Below are 12,733 nucleotides of genomic sequence, written 5' to 3' on the forward strand. Positions count from 1 at the left end.
GATTGAGCTCTCTCCATTGGATATTTTCCCAGCATATGAAAAAATTCTCATTTTATTTCTATTCCCACTCTCTTCAATACAGCTTTAATAGACTGTCTTAAAAAGAAGAAGTCATCTTGTGAATGAAAATAGCCTCCAAACTGTATATCGTCCTATGGGTAAACTCCCAAATCTAGGACAGTGGCTAATCTAATTACTAATAACCTGGTATTGTTCAAATAATAGAGACTGAGATATGGTATATAATGATTACAAAAGGGAGAAAGGTGCAATTTATTTTAGAAATATATCCATCAAAAACTGTTATTTCAGCATAAGATTTTGTTATATGAAAAATTCATTTATATAAAACATCCTATCTGCCTAATAGTATATAAAGGAAGAGTTCTTGATAGTGTTTGCCTTTTACTATTGAAAAACATTGAATTGTATTTGTTGGTAACTTCCTATAATTTTCTTGTTTCTGAATAAGGAATCTCGCTATGTACAATTTTAAAGTTTAAGTTGTATATTTGCTTCCCAAACCAGTAGCTGGTGGGGTGAGGTGTCCTTGAGGATGTGGCAGCCAACTCTGGGGCAGCAGCTCCTGAAGGACATTAATACAGTGACAGCAAACCCGGCTACTACTTGTTGAACTTTTACTTCATACTAGGTGCACAGTACAATCTTAATATGCATATCTTATTTAATCCTCTCAAGTAGGTATTATTATATTCATTTCATAAGCAGAAAAAAATATTATTTTATTTAGTGGGTTTTTTTATATATATATATTAGAGAATTAATGTTAGTCCCCTGAATAATAGAAAAGTTTTCCCAAGTTTCTGAGTGAGGACTTGATCTATAAGAATTGTGAAGAATGTGAAAACTTCTGACACAGGGGTTACAACTAAAAGTATCTCAACCATTGGAATAGCTCTAAAAATACTGTCTTGGAAATGGTACAAATAGGCTCTCTGCTCTTCCCATAGGCTCTCTGCTCTTCCCATTGGACAGACAGACACATTGTTTTCCTGTGCAGCGCCAGTTGCGACTGAGCCACAATGGTGAAGGTCAGAGCGGATGGATTTGGCTGTATTGGGTGCCTGGTCACCAGGGCTGCTTTTAACTCTGGCGAAATGAGTATTGCAACCATCAATGACCCCTTCGTTTACCTCACCTACATGTTTACGTGTTCCAGTATGATTTCACCCATGGTAAGTTCAAAGACATGGTCACAGATGAGAATGGGAAGCTTATTATCAATAGAAAACCTATAACCATCTTCCAGCAATGAGATTCCACCAACATCAAATGGAGTGGTGCTGGTGCTGAATATGTTGTGGATTCCACTCATGTCTCATTACCTTGGAGAAGGCTGGGTCATCAATTCTACCTCTTCTGAAGATGCCCTCATGTTTGTGATGGGTGTAAACCATAAGTATGACAACTCCCTCAAGATTATCAGTCATGTTTCCTATACCACCAACTGCTTGGTCCTCCTGGCCAAGGTCAGCCATGAAAACTTTGGCATCATGGAGGGACTCATGACCACAGTCGATGTCATCACTGCTACCCAGAAGACCGTGGAGGGCCCCTCTGGGAAGGTGTGGCATGATAGCCCAGGGGATGGCCAGAACATTATTCCTGCCTCTACCAGCGTTGCCAAGGTTATGGGTAAGGTCACCCCTGAGGTGAATAGGAAGCTTCCTGGCATACCCTTCCATGTTTCTGCACCTACCTTGTCTGCTGTGGATCTGACCTGCCATATGGAGAAAGCTGCTAAATACGACGACATCAAGAAAATGGTGAAGCAGGAGTTGGAAACTCCTCTCAAGGGCATCCTGGGCTATAGTGAAAACCAGGTCTTTTCCTGTGACTTTAACAGTGACACAGACTCCTCCATCTTTGATTTTGGGGCTAACATTGTCCTCAATGACCACTCTGTCAAGCTCATTTCTTGGTATGACAGTGAATTTAGCAACAGCAACAGAGTGGTGGACCATATGGTCCACATGGCCTCCCAAGAATAAGAGCCCCCTGGACCACCAGCCCCAATGGGAGGAAGAGAGGCCCTTAGCTACGAAAGAGTTCTTGCCCCAAATCAATCTCCCAACACAATGAAAATTTCCTGACCTCTAGTTTTCATTCTAGATTCCCTGAGGAAGGAGAGGGACTTAGGGAGCCTTCCTTTGTCACGCGCCATCAATAAAATTCACTCTACCCAGCCAAAAAAAAATTTAAAAAAAGGTAAAAACATAAAGAACATGAGGGCATTTTAGCTTTGCTTTTTGATCTAACTGGTGTTTTTGACATTTTTGCTATAGTGAAATGTAATACTAATCTCGAGGATATGACTTAGGGCTGACTGAAATATAGAAAATTCTGTATTATGTTTTATATTAGCTTTAAGTATTATTAATTTCCTTGTATGAGCCTTTTCTAAATTGGGCACAGAGTTCACAGCGCTTATAGGGTGTAAGATTTCTGTGTGTGTGTGTGTGTGTGTGTGTAATCTGCATATTAGCTTAGTTAATTTACAGTTTACTTAATTTACAATTTTCAATTTGTTCTTAGTTTATTTTAATTTAATTAAAAAATTTACAGTTTATTTGACTTATAAAATATATAATGCTAGATAAAGTATAAAACAACAAGAAAATAAAACACACAAATAAACAAAATCATTTTTGAACTTGAAAAGAAAAGAGAAACATTTTTAGATGCCAGATGAAGAGGAAACTCATAGTCAAAAGAATGTGTCCAGCTGTAACTTGAAGGATTATAGAGAAATCAGGCCAAAATATAGGCTTTAACTATTGGAGATTGGGTTTTAACACTAGCATAGGAGAAAAGCCTGTCCAAGGGCCAAGACTCTTAAGAAACCGGAACTGAACTACCAGGAATCATGAAGAGTACACATATCAAAAGGAGACTAAAAAAAAATCGACCCACAGGACTAGAGAAACAGCTTATCAGCTAGGGCCAGATGAAAAAAAAATCACCTGTGGAAAACTGGTAATTGAGGCCTGTGTAGTATTCAGGGATGAGGTCATCATGGTACAAAGACCAAAAATGGCTACCAATGAAACCAGCAGAGAAAAATCCACATCTATCATATTGTATCGAAATTATATATTATCTATGATTGTCAAAGTCACAAGAGGAAAAAAAAATCAACAAATGTAAATAGAGATACACTGACATAAAACTGCCCACTGACAACACTAATGATAGAAAAAAATAGAATAATGACCATGCTAAAGAAAATTTATTCCCAGCCAAGCAGTTATTAAAGAAGTCAAAACAAGTACATTTGTAGACACGTAAAGATTGAGAGATTTTACTACTCTCAAATTCTTACCAAAAGCAAAACTGAGGTATGAAGTTGAGAATGAGAAGATGCAACATATGTCTAATGTGCACTCTAGAGGAGAGACTATAAAGAATGAGAGAAATAAGGATAAAAAGGGAGAAAAGATAAGAAAATACAAAAAATATAGCAGCAATAAGTAAAAATATATATTAATAATTGTTGAAATATGAATAAATTAACTCTATAATTAAAATACAAGTCAGTAAGATTGGGTTTTTCAAATGTAGTAGTTTGTTGAAGAAAGTCTCATTTCTGTGGTATTCTTGCCAAAAATGCATCACCCATGGGAACACATTAAATATATTTAAATTAAATATATCACATATTAACTTACAGTAACTCCCCTTAAAGTTATTCATCTGTATTCTTTGGAAATGTCAAATAATGAAAGGCAAGAAGATTGAGGAACTGTGCCAAACTGGAAGAAATTAAAGCTATGTGAACTAAATTCAACATGCGATTTTGGATTCAATCTTAAACTTATAAGAGATATTACTGGGGCAAATGGCAAAATGGAATGAGACTTGTGGATTAGACAATGATATTAGATCTATGTTAATTTCCTAATTTTGATAGTATTGTCATTATGTAGGAGAGAGGGCCTGTTTTTAGGTAATGCACACTGAAGTTTTGAGAAGTAATGGGACTGCATGTCTTTAACTTATTCTTATATAATTCAGAAATGTTATCATTTGGCAAAGCTAGGTGAAAATTATACAGATGTTTGTACAATTTTCACATTTTTATTATAAATTGAAGTCACTTTAAAATAAATAGTCAAAAAAGAAAATTTGTCATCAAAATTCACAGCTTTAATAGATTGGAGGATAAAATCTAATGATAATATTAAAATTATAATGGAAGACTCTTCTTACCTGCAGGAGATGCTCAATGAAATAATAGGGGTGAATTGTAATACTGTCTTCAATGTACTGTCAAAAGGTATGGCAATATATGTACACATACATACATATAGATACATATGCGTTTATACATATGCATAGATGCATATGCATATATATACACCCTTATAAATAAATATATATAAAGAGAGAAAGAGTGAGAGAGAGAAAAAGAAAGCAAAATCAAAGTTAAAGTTTGAAGGTTTGGGTGTTCCTTGTACTATTCTGTTTTTTTTGTCAGGTTCCTTGGAATCTTTTGAGGCAACAGTGTACGTGCTTTATAGGGGGCAAAATTTGTAAGAGAGAGAAATGCAGTACAATGAGGGGTTGAGGGCTGAGCAAAGATGAGAGCTCAGGTAAAATCATACCTGACGTGGCCCATATCATAACTGTCCACTTTGAAGTAAGGCAGTTGACATTTTATAGCCTAAAACATGTAGTCATTGGCTGTGGGCTGTGGATCGGGAGTGGGGAGGGGATTAGGGTGGAAGGCAGAGGGAAGAGTAACTCCGCCACAGATGTAGCTCCCATTAGTAAACAGCCATTCTCAGGGAGAAGTGGGCAGTTGTGCTCCACTACAGCCAACACTTGCTCCAGCCTAGTAAAGGGAAATCGACAGGCACTGACAGCAGATGTTACAGTCTTTCAGCTTTTCTGTATCTTTGAAAATTTTCATAAGAAGAAACTGGAGAAAAATCATAAGATCGTCTCGATAGACACAAACCAACAAATGAATAAAATCCAACATCATTTTTTGCAAAATATTACAAAGTTACTATCAATTAGTATAGAAGCTTTAACTAGATAAAAGTCATCATATGAAAAAAACCTTCACCTGACTTCACAATTGTGGCAAAATTTTGGAAACACTTCCATTAAAGCTAGAAACAGGAAGAGAAGAGTTGAAAAATGGCTGCTCTTCACCATAAAAACAGGATTCTAACCAAAGATAAAGAAATAACATATATAAAAAGGAAGAAGCAAAGCCGTTACTATTTGAGACATAATTTTTATCATAGAACATCTAAAATGATTTATAAGCTAATAAAACAAGATCATCATAGATCAACAGAACCCAAAATGTTGTTACATAATAGCAATAACCAATTAAAAATGCAATAAAAAGGACTTTCTATTCAGAATAACAAAAGAAAAAAAACAGTATTATCCCTTGGATTAAATAAAACAAAAGAGGCCCATCAACTCTATGGAGAAAATGGTAAAATGTTATTGAAGGAAATAAAATAGATCCGAATAAACAGAGAAAGACAAGTTATTTTCATAGATGGAGAACTTCTCCAAATTATTGTAAACGTCTGATGTAATTTTGACCAAGACCTCAATGTGATTTTTACCGAAACTGAACAAACAAGTTCTAAATTTCATTAATGGGTAAACAGCCAAGATAACCAAGAAAAGTCTAAAAAAGATAGAAGAAAGACAGAGGATCTGTCATATAGAAGTTAAGACTTGTTATAAACACATAATGAAAACAATGTGTTTGATGCTGGAATGGATAGAAAGGTCTATAAAAAATAAAGAGTTTGGGAACAGACTCGAGTAGATATAAGAACTTGTATACTATAGAAGTAGAAACACAACTCTGTGGGGGAAAAGCTGGACTATTCAATAATGTTGGAACAATTTGCTTTCTACTTGGGAAGAAGTGAATTTGATCCTTACATAAAACTGTAAAACAAATTCCAGATGGACTAAATTTCAAAATGTGGAAAATAATTTTCTAAAAAAATTAGGTGACTATTTAGAGGAACATCTTCTGAAACTTGGGATAAGAAAGAATTTTTTAAGAAATACACAAGAGGATAACTCATAAATTGATTAATATTCTTGCTTATATCAAAATTTGAACTTCTGTATGATACTACTGTAAGTGAAATTAAAAACAAATCACGTACTGAGAGATTTTGTAAGGGCTATTATGACAAATCCTTGATAATCAAAAAGAAAGAAAGAGAGAAGGAGAGTAAGAGAGAAGAGAGAGAGAAGAAAGAGAAGGAAGAGGAGGAGAGGAAGGAAGGAAGGGAGGGAGAGAGGGAGGGAGAGAGGGAGGGAAGGAAGGAAGGAAGGAAGGAAGGAAGGAAGGAAGGAAGGGAAGGAAGGAAATAAAGGAAGGAAGGAAGAGAGGGAAGGAGGGAGGGAGGGAAGCAGGGAAGGAGGAAGGAAAGATAAAGGAAGAAAGAAGAAAACAGCCCAAGAGAAAAATGAACAAAGATCATAAAGAGTAATTTAAGAGGGAAATATCTGCATGGTCAACAAAGAATTGAAGATGGTGAATCTTACTAACAACAATCAGCGAACTATAAATTAAAACTAAACTGAAATGTCATTACATACCTATCATATTGGTGGGAAAAAAGTTAAGCCTGACAAAGCCAAACACAGATAAGCGTGTGGAGCAATGGAAACATGCATGCTCTGCCTGGGATTTACAGTGGTATAACTACTCTAGAAAATATCTTGACAGTATCTATTGAAGCTGAATTATGTACATAACCTATGGCCCAGCAGGTAAATATACTCTTAAAAGTGTGTACCAGAACATTCTTTGAAACATTATTTGTAATGGAGATACAGTGACAATATAAGTGAGTATCAATAAGAAAAATGGGTAAATAAATCGTGATATATTCATACCATGAACAGCAGTTGTAACCTAATCTATATATATCAAGGGAGTTACAAAAATTATACTGTCAGATGATTTGCTGAATTATACAATGACATTTATGTAAAAATATTAAAATCACGCAAAGCAATACACTATGTTGTTGGTGGAGATACACACACGTATATGTATGTAAAAACATTAGAACATGAATTGACTGGAAGGAATAAGATCAGGATCTTGACATTGGTTTGGAGAAGGAAAGAGTGGGTAATGCATTTAAAGAAAGGAACGAGAGAGACCTTTGTTTACCCCTTATTGTTCTGTATGCAATGAAACATTCAGTGTACATACCCGTGTAAGTGTATGCATCTCTGTGTGTATCTGTCTTTCTATATATAATTTGAGTTAAAAGTGACAAAAATAAACATTTGCAATATTGAGTGAGAGTGTTTTTACATCAAATTTTACATTTTTCTACTTTTTCATGTTAAAAAAATAAAAACCCAACTGCGACTCCAATGCTGGGTTATGATAATCAGAGGCCAAAGGGCTATCAGAGACATTGGAAGCCTACAAAGGCGTCTGTAAAACATGGTGCATCAAAAACTGGTAGTTTACCTGGCCCCTTAATAAGTCAAATCTAAGTGTGGGGTTCCAACTGTGCTGCTAGTTAACGCCTGGCTCAAAGAGACGAGTGTTTTCTTGGAGGAAATGTTTGAACATACGGAGGCAGAGCTGCAGCCAAGAAGTTCTGGGGAAATGAGGCTCCAGAAGGTGGAATGCGAATGTGACAGTGAATTTTCACATGGCCTGGGGAGTCAGCAATGCAAAAACGAAACCAACAAACAAAACCCTGAAATGCTGACTGCAGAAGAAATATTTCCATTTGGAGGCATCCCTAGGCCACTGCAATTCTTTCTTTAATCCAGCTTCTCTCTCTCTCCTTCTCCCTCTTCCTGCTCGCTCTCTCTGCTCGCTCTCTCTCTCTCTGCTCGCTCTCTCTCTCTGCTCGCTCTCTCCCTCTCTCTCTCTCCCTCTCTCCCTCCGTCAATATCTCACTCTCACAGCCCCTCCCTCTCTCTATCCCTCCACTTCTCTTCCTTATTCCCTTCTTTTTCTTTAAAGAAACCAAGAGAACGTGGAAGTTATGGTGTGAAAGAAGGTAACATGAGGAACTTATATTTTATATATGTTAATTGTTGTACTTTCCAAAATACCCCCACTTCCTCTTACCACCCTACTTCTTACCACCCCCACCTGCTCTTACTAGCACTTCTTGCCTGAAAACAAAATAATAATAATAATAACCAAGGGTCTTTAAATCTTTGAAATCTTAAGGTAAAGAAATTTGGTTTTGTGCCTTAGAAGATACCATTTTATGTTCTATGTAAAATATTTCTGTGAAATTTGAGAAAATTTATTTATAAGTAAAAATGAGCAGTTGCCTCAACTTATGCTGTAATAAGTGTAACTATAACATGTTCCTTTCTTGAAAGTAAAATGGCAAATACTTTTTCTGCATGCATTCTTAAGATGTTGAAACGTTCCTTTAAAATTCCCTAGCAATATATAGTAAAAAATGATAGAAATATGTTCACTTTACATACAGACTTCTGCTATGTTTATTTCTGAAGTGTTTTAAAAAAGTGTTTTCTCTTTTCTATTTATTGACAAAACAGTTTAAATGCAGTTAAGCAGAAATAATTTAAATAACTTGTAATTCCACCATCATAGAGAAGTTAATTCCAACGAGTTTATTTTACTTTATTCTATGTCTTATAATCAAAGGAAAAGCTAACGCCAAATTGTAATCGACTATGACCCTTGTGTTATCAAAGTTTGTTTTTGACCTAAGAGGACCCTTCTGGGTCTTCCTCATTACCTTCTTGGTTCTGAGAAGAACCTAGAATTTCAGAAGGAAATTTTAAGAGAACTGTTATTCTGTGAAGCTCAAGTTTTCCAACTGAAATGGACAGAGAGTTCCGAGTCTGGCTCTTTTGGCAACAGGCAGCTAATAAGCATCTCTTGGACTGTATTATACTGGTTTTTCTTCTTGTCCTGCATTTCTCTCTAGCATCTTCCGTGCTAACAATTCTTTTATTGCCATAGTGATGTCTACACCATTTCTCTACCTACTAAATCTCACTAGAAGTGATTACACTAGTGTCAAGATTACTCTGCCCTTTAAAACATATGGTTACAATTTTCAAGCAAAAAGGATAGTCATGACAATTTGCAAATTCTAGAATAAACACATATGTGGAATACACCTGCCAATAAAAATAAAACTATTTTTTATTCCCTAATGAAAATACAAGCAAGATATATATTTGGAAATCTGCCATTGAAGTCAATTGAACACACACACACATGCGCACGTGCACACACACATGCACACACACATACACAAACAAACATGCACACAGAGTCAACACCTCAACTTGTGAGACAGGGAGTTGGATATGTGCCTGGTGCTTAGGGAAAGCAGGTTGGAATTTTGTAGATAAAGCCATAAATAGGATAAAACTGATCAGGGAGAAACTGTGGGTTATGTAGAAAAGTGGTCACAGGAACAAGTTTACTATGGGAGCTATTGAAGTAACATTATTAGGAGCAAATTAGGCTACAAAAAGTCAGAAAACAAAAGAACATCATGTTACAGAAACAGAGTAAAGAATTTGATTTCAGTAAACAGAACTAGTAAGACTTATTTTGGGACAAATATATCTATGAATTTACATTAATAACTGTGATTATATATATATATATATACACACACCAATCATATGTGTTTGCATATATTTATATATAGACATGTATTTTATATACATATATGTAAAACCACATGATTTTGTATTATGTGCATATATAAAACATATGCATATATAACTAGTATATATATCAAAAGTTATAATATGAATATTACATATCTGTAACACCTATGCATATATATGTACATACACAGGTAATGGATATATACTGTCATTAATTATGCATATATATGTATATATAGAGAGAGAGATGTTTACCTCCACTATAAATCTTACTGTAGCTGTAGACTGCTATCCTAACACACACACACACACACACACACACACACACAACACACACACACAAAAGAGAAAGAATCTAATTGAATACTTGGTTAAATTTAACAACCTCAAAAAATAGAATAAACAAGAATTCATTCAAAGCTTGGAATTCTTTTAGTAGCTTCTCTTAGTTTTTAGCATTTAATATTAGCATTCCAAAAAGTTGTAATTTGCTTGCAAAAAAATTGACATGTTGTGTGTTAAAAAGATTAATGAATTACATTCTGTTTTTCAAAGTTATTGCATTTCTCTTTCTATTCCGATATTGGTTCAATCTATAGACTTATTTATATATATGGATCATGAATTAAAAAAGCAGTATGAATGGCAGACATGCAAATACAAATAAATGGTGATATACAAATAAGCAATTATAGAAAAAAATGTACTATCTAGTAGGAACTTAGAGGAGAGGGTGAATTTTTTAGATAATTGTTCATTTATTTCTCACCTACTCAAAGTATAGATTTAAAGTGGCTCACAGCAACATGAAATAAAAGGAAAAATGAGTAATAAAGCAAATTCAGAGAATAAAATGCTTAAATAATTTGAAGTCCACAGCAAATGGATATCAGAATACATAATTAAGGTCTAGAAAATGCTAGAACAGGCCAGAGAGAGAGACAAAAATGAGAACACAAAGGCACTATTCATTTACCTACAGGTAAAAAGAAAACAAACTTATTCCTTGTGCCAAAACTAAAGAATTTTTCTTCATAGGTAGTCAAAAAAGAGAAGAATACACCATCACCAACAACATCTGTAAATCAAATAGATTTCTGTGGCTCTTAGCATGGGCCAATGATTACATTTAATAAAAACAGTTTTGTAAAAGATAGTCCAGATGCGTGGATTTCTGCTTTTGCGCTTTATTACAAGGATAGATTTTTTTTGGTATGTATAGGAACACATAGACTATATATCACTCAGGCAATCCTTCCAAAATTTATGTTGTCCAACCAAGTATTTGATGAGTACTAAGCAGCAGTGAGTTCAAGGTTATAGTCCTTGATAATCACTTAGGAGTACAGCTCTCTCAGTCTACTGATTAAATAATGCAAGTGCCTAACTCCCTCTGGGGTTGAGATGGGTGCAGATGAAAGGGAACATAGAATTTCAGCTGTTTCCAAAAATTCTGATAAAATACACATTACATAAAAATTAACCAATTTTCAATGTACAGTTCAGTGCCATTAAGTACATTCATGCTGTGGTGCTGCCATCACCACCATGCCTTCACAAAACTCACCTTGCAAAACTGATCTGATACTCTGTACCTCATATTAAACAATAACTACCCATTTCCCCTCTCCCCAGCCTAGCCTAACCACCATTCTACATTCTGTCTCTATGAATTTGACTACTCTAGGTACGTCATACAAGTGAAATCATGCAATATAAAAACATGGAACAACTTCACAAATTTGCGTGCCATCTTTGCACGAGAGTCATGCTAATCTCTGTATGGTTCCTATTTTAGTATGTGCTGCCGAAATGAGCACTTTAGCTGGTTTTTGAGAGGAGAACAGAAGCTCATCAGACTTAAGATGGGAGAAGCTCCTAAACAAAGGCAAGATGGTCTAATATTGTTTTCTGTGTTGCTGAAGACTGGGGCAAGGAGGGAGGCTGAAAGAGATGAAGCTAGAGACAGGAAGAAGCCAGATGCCCGAGGGCTTTGTAAGCCTTGTCTAAGAGCTTGATATACATGCAATGAGAAGGAAATAGAGAAATAAAATTTTAGAAAAATTAATTCCAGAAGAAAAGGAAGGCCTGGAAGAAGATAAAATTTAAGACAGAAAGACGACTTAGAGGGCAATGGCAACTATACAGATAATGTTTTCCCATATATCTTTTTCTTTTTTGCACATCACTAGTGTGGTCGAGTGGGTATTACAGAATTGCAGAGCATGAGAAAATATATGTGGTGGATCTGGAGTTTTAAGCCACAATCTTCCTCTCCAAGCTTAGAAGAAACTTTTGACATTTTTTGAAAATTTTGCATTTTCGCAAAAGATCCAGAAAAGCCAAAGTCAAAGGAAAAGTCATTTTAATCCAGGAAAGCACATCTGGGGTGGCATTTCTTCCCACCGACCTATCTCCTTTTCTCATGTGGTTTGTGTAGCAAGTCAGGTGTGCTAATTCATTAACTATAATTTTTCTGGAGTCTTATGAGAATCGTTTAATTTTTAAAATTTTTATTAAGATATAATTGACATAAATACAATGCAACTTTAAGGTATATAATGTGTTGATTTAATACATTTATATGTTGCAACATGATTACCATGGTAGTGTTAACTAACACCTCTGTCCTGTCACATAATTATCATTTCTTTTATGTGATGAGAACATTTAAGATCTAGCCTCTTAGCAACTTTGAAGAGTATAATTCAGTATTATTTACTGTAATTACTATGTTGTGCATTAGATCTCCAGAACTTATTCAACTTCTAGTTGCCATTTTGTACCCTTTAACATCTCCCCAGTTCCTCCCACTCCCAGCCCCTGGTAACCATGATTGTACTATTGTACATTGTTTCTAAGAGTAAGGCTTTTTAAGATCCCACGTATAAGTGATGTACAATATTTGCCTTTCTCTCTCTGGCTTATCTCATTAAGCATAATGCATCTGTGACTGAACAAACTGAAGATCAAAATTATTTTTTTAAAAGTTACGTTGTTGCTGACATGTAATATGTAGTTAGGCCTATGATGATTGCATCTGTACTGAACATACACAGACTCTGTTTTTTGT

At 35.1% G+C, this 12,733-nt stretch overlaps 2 pseudogenes; one reads left to right on the top strand and one right to left on the bottom strand.

Moving 5' to 3' along the window:
- Window positions 1-2,012, top strand: part of LOC120608289 (glyceraldehyde-3-phosphate dehydrogenase-like) — a 2,422-nt pseudogene extending 410 nt beyond the window's left edge.
- Window positions 2,013-11,377: 9,365 nt separating this feature from the next.
- On the bottom strand, window positions 11,378-11,478 carry LOC120608429 (uncharacterized; annotated as a pseudogene).
- Window positions 11,479-12,733: the final 1,255 nt, after the last annotated feature.

The sequence above is a fragment of the Pteropus medius genome, unplaced genomic scaffold, assembly GCF_902729225.1.
Source record: "Pteropus medius unplaced genomic scaffold, Ma_sr-lr_union100, whole genome shotgun sequence".
Classification (NCBI taxonomy): domain Eukaryota; kingdom Metazoa; phylum Chordata; class Mammalia; order Chiroptera; family Pteropodidae; genus Pteropus; species Pteropus medius.